The sequence below is a fragment of the Plectropomus leopardus genome, chromosome 11 (genome assembly GCF_008729295.1).
Source record: "Plectropomus leopardus isolate mb chromosome 11, YSFRI_Pleo_2.0, whole genome shotgun sequence".
Lineage (NCBI taxonomy): Eukaryota > Metazoa > Chordata > Actinopteri > Perciformes > Serranidae > Plectropomus > Plectropomus leopardus.
In genome coordinates this window covers 32,871,440-32,877,698 of record NC_056473.1, presented here as the reverse complement: position 1 = coordinate 32,877,698, position 6,259 = coordinate 32,871,440, and positions in this window count along the sequence as shown.

The following is a 6,259-nucleotide window of genomic DNA, read 5'->3' as shown; positions in this document are numbered from 1 at the left end:
CCTGAAAATTTGTTTAAAAAATAAATAAATAAATAAATAAACAGGGGAATGACCCAGAAAAAGTGCTTAAAATAATAATAATTCTTACATTTCTTGCAATTTGTGTAGCATTTCTTGTCAAGTTACTGAAAACAAATATGTCTCACTGTTAGAGTTAAAAATCTCCCCGCAGATTATTTTAAGTGGCACTGAGAGAAAAATGCATAACCTCTCGAGTAAAGACGAGTGTGATTTAAGAGCCGTAGTTTGGTGGCGGTGCTGCGGAGAGACCTAAATCTGCCAGCGTGATGAAAGAGCCCGCGTCTGTCCGCCGCCTACCACAGTGATACCTTGACTCCACGTTTGGAGAAATATCCACGGGATGCAAACAAGGCTGGCGCTCCTCGTGTTTGCCGGCTGTAAGTTCACACAGAGGAGGTCATGCCTCATACACTGTTACACTGTTGCTGAATGGATGACACAAAAGAAGGAATGTCTCATTTCTCGCTCGCACTTTGACTCTGTTCAAACCCGCCTTGTTTGCATAGTCCAGCTATTGTCCAGTCTCCACTTCAGGTTAGTGTTCGTATGTGGGAGAAACGCTTTCGGCAAGCGCTTGCTGAAATGTTTTCAAAAACAAAAAGATGCAACAACTGTTTTATATAATTCTGAGTGTTGGTAGAAAACCAAACTAACACCAAACCAGCTGAGTGTGCGAGATTGTTTGAGTGATGTTCTTGCGTGAGGCCTGATGGGTGTTCATGTTATACGAGTGTTTTTTTTAGTTAAATGGGCACACCAATGATTTCATATGAAATTCCCCTCCAAAAAAGTGCAGGGGCTCACTAGTGGACACTGGATTCACTGCGAGCCCCGGCGGCCCAAATCTGATTTTTTCCCTCCAATGTGACCCAGATGTGATTGTTGAATGTCAGTGTGAAGTCTTCAGTCTGAGCAGCCATGCGACCTGTATCAGAGTTCAGTGCGAGTTTTACAACACTTTAGATCGACATCCTGCTATAAAATGAAGAAAACTCCGTCCGTGTGTCCGTCTGTCTGTCCGTTTTGCTCGTCGATGGGTTACCTAACTGCACCTGGGCATAGGCAGAGACTGACGAAGCTCTTTGTCTCATTCACCCACTGCCGGTGCCCATTTCATTTTTTTTTCTCTTAAATTAATTATATTGGTCCCCTTGTACATCTATCATTGGGGTTTACCATTTCTCAGCCAATGAAATGTATTTAAAAAACTTGTGACTAAACTTCCTTTCTCCATTGGATCCTTTTAAAAACAGATTTTTTTTTCAAAGTCCTTAAAAATAGCAGTTTTGCAGATAGGAGGTTGTTTCTGCCCGACAGCAATGCATTGCAGCTCACATTGTGGTCGAAGGTGGATTTGCACATGAATGACGGAAAAAAGCATTATTTTTTCCATTTTTCACAGCAGTTGAAAATGTTACACAGTAGATTTTTTTAGCCTGATTATTTGCATTTCTGGCGACGTCTGCACCAGCATATAGGTCCGTGGTTTCGCAAGGTTGTGGCGTGCACATCCACTGAAGTCTACACAGCATGCTGAATGTGACGTCTTGTTCTTTTTGGCATGCGAGCCACATCAGGACCGTGACAAATTCACAAATGAGTCTGATATTAGCCACATTTTAAAACGATCATTTTAACAGCTACATTAAAAAATTGGATCTAGAAAAAAATCTGAATTGAGCACTAAGGTTTGCAGTGTAAATGTAGTGTGAGCTCTGGTGGTGCCTGCTGTGCACTACATGCAATATGTTTAATGGAAAGAGGAGCGTCTGGATTTAATATGGTATTAAAAAACAAAAAACAAAACCTTTGGGATTTCTAAATACCCGGATATACTGTGAAACTGTTACACCCAAACCTAAACGCTACCAGCTGAGCTCACTGTGAATGCACAGATGTCCTCTGATGTTTTATTTATACGATTATTTCTCATACTGTCAACCAGACGATGGTCGTAAGTGAAAGCCATATTAAAATCCCATGAGACACTAGAAGAAGTTTCTAGCAAAGCGTCTCTGCCTTTGAGCAACTCAAAGTGAGCTTCACACCGCTGCCTGCTGAGTGCTTATTACAGTCAAGGTCAGAAGGAAGGCTGTGCCTCTGCGAAACACAAAGGATCATTTGAATATTAGCTGACGTTGTATTATAATAGGATGTAACACTGTTCTCGAAGTCACAGGTTTTAACTCTTTGAAACCTGAGCGAATTGGCTCGATTTCTTTAAATAAATGGAAAGAATATTTGCAAAAGTTACAAGAAAATCACCATATTTTTTTAAAAAAAAGAAAAAAAAAAAAAAAAAAAATTAAAGCTTTTTAGAGATCATTTTCAAATTCTGAAAATTTCCTACAATTTGTGGAACATTTCTTGCCGAGTTGCCTTTTTATTTTTTTTCATGTGTTTTTGAAAGAATTGCACCAATTTGCTGCTCCGGGTTCAAAGATTTAAATACCAGTGAACAACATTTGAGCGCAGCACAAGACAAGTGATGTCACTCTACTGGGTGTCAAGGGTTAAATTTATATTTAAAAAAACCCAACAACCTTTTGTTCGTGTTTTGTTCGGTTTGCTCTGACAGTCTGGAGCCTGTAATATGGTCACCAGTTAGCTTTACTCTGTTTCCACAGCGACAGAGAGAGAGCTGAAGCCGTGAGAGGGAGCATTACAGTAATTACTGTGTCTGACGTGTGTCACAGTCAGGCGGCCAGAGAGGAGGATGCAGAGTGTTAGAAAGGACATAAATGAGGTGGTTAAGTGAAGCCACTTCAGCCTTATTTCCCTCTGAGAGTTCGTTTTAACGTGCACTCTATTACCTGACGTGAATGAAATGTGTTTGAGCAGCTTTGGCAGTCGCGGATCGATTCTCAGAGGCTGTGCTGCAGTTTGTCTCAGGCTGCCAGCCCGGCGAGGAACCTGCAGCACGTCAGCAGCTCAGCCTCGGAGCAGGAGGGGAAAAAGGGAGGGAGGGTAGATAAATAAGCCCATAAAGGATGCTTTGAGTCAGGCGGAGAGGTGGAGAGGAGAGGGGGCTCCGGTTAAACAGTCCCCGGGCTTGTTGGAGGCTGCATTGCAGAGAGATAGGGAGCTGGGGTGTCCAGGGAGGGGAGGCGAGGTGTGTGTGTGTGTGTGTGTGTTAGGGAGGTTAAAGGAGACAGAGAGGGAAGCTGTGGTGGAGAAGCTCAGCAGTGTCGGTCTGCCAGGCAGGCGGGACAGTGTGACAGAGGAGGAGAGGGGGAGCAGGATTTAGGCTCTGCTGCAAACAGAGGATGCAGAGTTGATACTGCAGCACAGGACAGAGAGAGAGAGAGAGGGGAGGGTGAGGAAACCTGGGGATGTTTCGTTGCAGGGAGCAGACTTGAGGACGAGGCCAGGATCTTCACCTTCAGCATCCCTGGTGGAAATCAGGAGCCGGGATGGAGAGCAGAAACGAGACTAGCTGCTGCCCCCAACCTGCGATCTACAGACGCACGGCTGCACCAGCTGCTGGCTGAGCACCTCTGATCACAGCTGGGGGGCTACATGCCCTGGGACAGTCCTGGGAGATAGAGGGGAGGAGGAGGAGGAGGAGGAGGAGGAGCAGGCAGCAGGGAGGCTGGCTCAGAGAAGTGGTGGAGGGTGGTGGTTTAAAGCTGCCTGCTGTATTTTTGGATGTGGGATCTCCTGAATTAAGCGAGCAAGCTGGAATAAAGATGTAGTGTGAGCAAGTGGAAGGAGGGGTACAGAACAAGGAGAGCGCTGTGCTGAGGAGAGGAGAGGGCTGGACGTCCCGGCTCGACGGACGGACCAGGCGGACGGAGATCTGGGGGGAGACCAAGACGGAGGGTCCACTGGATCAGGAAGGTAAGAGCTTCTAAATATATTTTGCACCTTATGATGTAAAGTTCCCCCACTGGGACAGAAACAAAATCTGTCTTTTGGTGGTCTGCACTTCTGAAGGGTCAGTTAGCATTTAAACTTTTGGTTTGAGATTAGGATCTGATAGGATTAGCTAAGATAAGGGTTTGAGTAATGGTTCATGTTGGGGTAAAAAAAGAATGAATGAAAGTAGAGATGTGACATGTTGAAGAACGACTGAAACTGAATGGAAAGTTATGGAAAAACTGGAGGAAGCAACATTAAAGCTTAGTTAGAAAATGCAGGACAAAGAGTTGTGTGTTCTGGCTTGTGGTTGCAATGTGAGGTAGAGAAAATATTTTTTTCTGCCTGACACTGAACGTGTGTGTGAGCGTGTGTGAGCGTGTGTGAGCGAGTGAGTCAGTCAGCTAATCGCTTGAACAGGACTAAAGACTGCTGTTCATTTTTGCTTTAATTGCTGTGAAAAGAGGTGAAAAAAAATACTCAAGTGTAGTTAAATTGTGCACATATTGTGTCTGTGTATTTGTGCTGCCTCCTGGCATGAACTCCACGTGCTGCTTTTTCCCTCTGTGGAGGCAGACAGTGACCGTTAGGAAACAGTTGAGCGCCTCAGAGCGACTGTCTGAAGGCTTCTGGCATCTCCAAAGAAAACGCCGGCCTGTTTGATTTTCCATGGCATCACCGCCGTGCTGGACCTGCCCGCTCCGGCTGCCTTTTACACAAAAGCCTGCTGGTATTTGACAGGCTGCTTGTTAGACCTCAGGTGAAGCAGATAAACTTTAAACGGCACATTCTGTTTAGTTAAAAAAAAAAGCGGATCGGCGATAACAGTAAGTTAATGTGTAGTGGCCAAATGTAATCCGGTAAACTACCAGGAACAAGATTAAAGCCAGACGTGTGACTTTAAAAGGAAGAAAACAACATATTCTTCAGTTTAGTTTAGTTTATAACCACTAAAACGCACCTTTGCTCATTTCAACACACTCAGGAGTTTTGTTGATACAGCCATATTTGGTCTGAAAGTTGGGAAATAATGCAGCTTTTGTAGTGCTTTCAGCCTAAGATCCCGACTCCAAAAGCCACCTTTCGTGTCCATATGGTACTGTATGTGGCTGGACGTCTTCAGTTGCGAACGCAGCAAAAAATATCAGTACGTTAATATACATTCTGGTGTTGGTTGCCATGTGCTTTTGTTGCCTAAACATAACCACGTGCGGCATAATCCCACCATGTGCATGTGTTGACGTCACGGTTGCTTCATCTCGGATCATCAACCGCAGATGCAGAAGGATACCGAGAGCGTAATATGTAGACGAGAAAGTCCACTACAATGTGGCAATATGTGACGACTTTGGATAAGAACACGTTGGTGTGACCAGAAGCTCGTGGTTCACTAATGTTAGTGGGCGGTGGATGGGTCCAACAAACCCTAAACTTTCATCCACGATTCTGGTGTTTGCTTCCCGTCTGAATGTGATATTTGTTTGCTACACATAACCACGTGGCTTTTTTTCCCCAAACTTAACCATCCGTGCTATTGCACCATAATCAGGACCATGCATTTTTGTTGACGTCCCAGCTTTGGTTGCCATGTCCTTTTATTGCCAAATCCCACCATGTGCTTGTGTTGACATCATGGTAGTGGCATCCTGGAACGTCAACAGCAGACGCAGAAGGATACCGAGAGCGTAATATGTAGACACGGACGTCCACTGCAAAGCCGCAACATGTGACGACTTGGGATGGGAATGTGGTGTCGTAGTCTAGCCAGTATTTGGCCACCTAATTTCATAGTTGGTCTCAAAATATGCGCTATATATGTGCTATGAAAGACAAACTGAAGGATATTAGCACCGCCATCATTAGGAGGCATAATAAGACTGATGTCAGGGTTTAAAGGCTGTATTGGGCCCATTTCAGTAGCATGTTGTATGAAATAATTGGTATCAAGCAGACTTTGACACAATTCAGGCATTTTTCTTTTTTGTATGTTTGTTTTGAGTGGACATCCTGAAGCAGCTTCCAAACTTCATACACACACACACTCGACCCAGCTCACTTTCCTCATTATGTAATGAGGTCTGTAAAAGAGGAGTTTGTGCTACAGTTTCCTGCAGAAATCATGAGTGGAGGTAAAAAAAAAAGAGAGCCCTCTAGGGGAAAATTACCCTGAAATCAGGTATTTGTAATAATGATAATAATAATCATAATAATAATAATAATCATGCATTTTATTTAGAGAGTGTGTTTGACAATGCTCAAAGATACTTAACAGAAACAAAATCAAAGTCAGTTAAAGTGTTCATGTATTCCTCATCACATCACAATACTCTCTTCATGTCAGTGATATGAAGAGATTGAGTTTTTTAATTAAGTTGTTTGC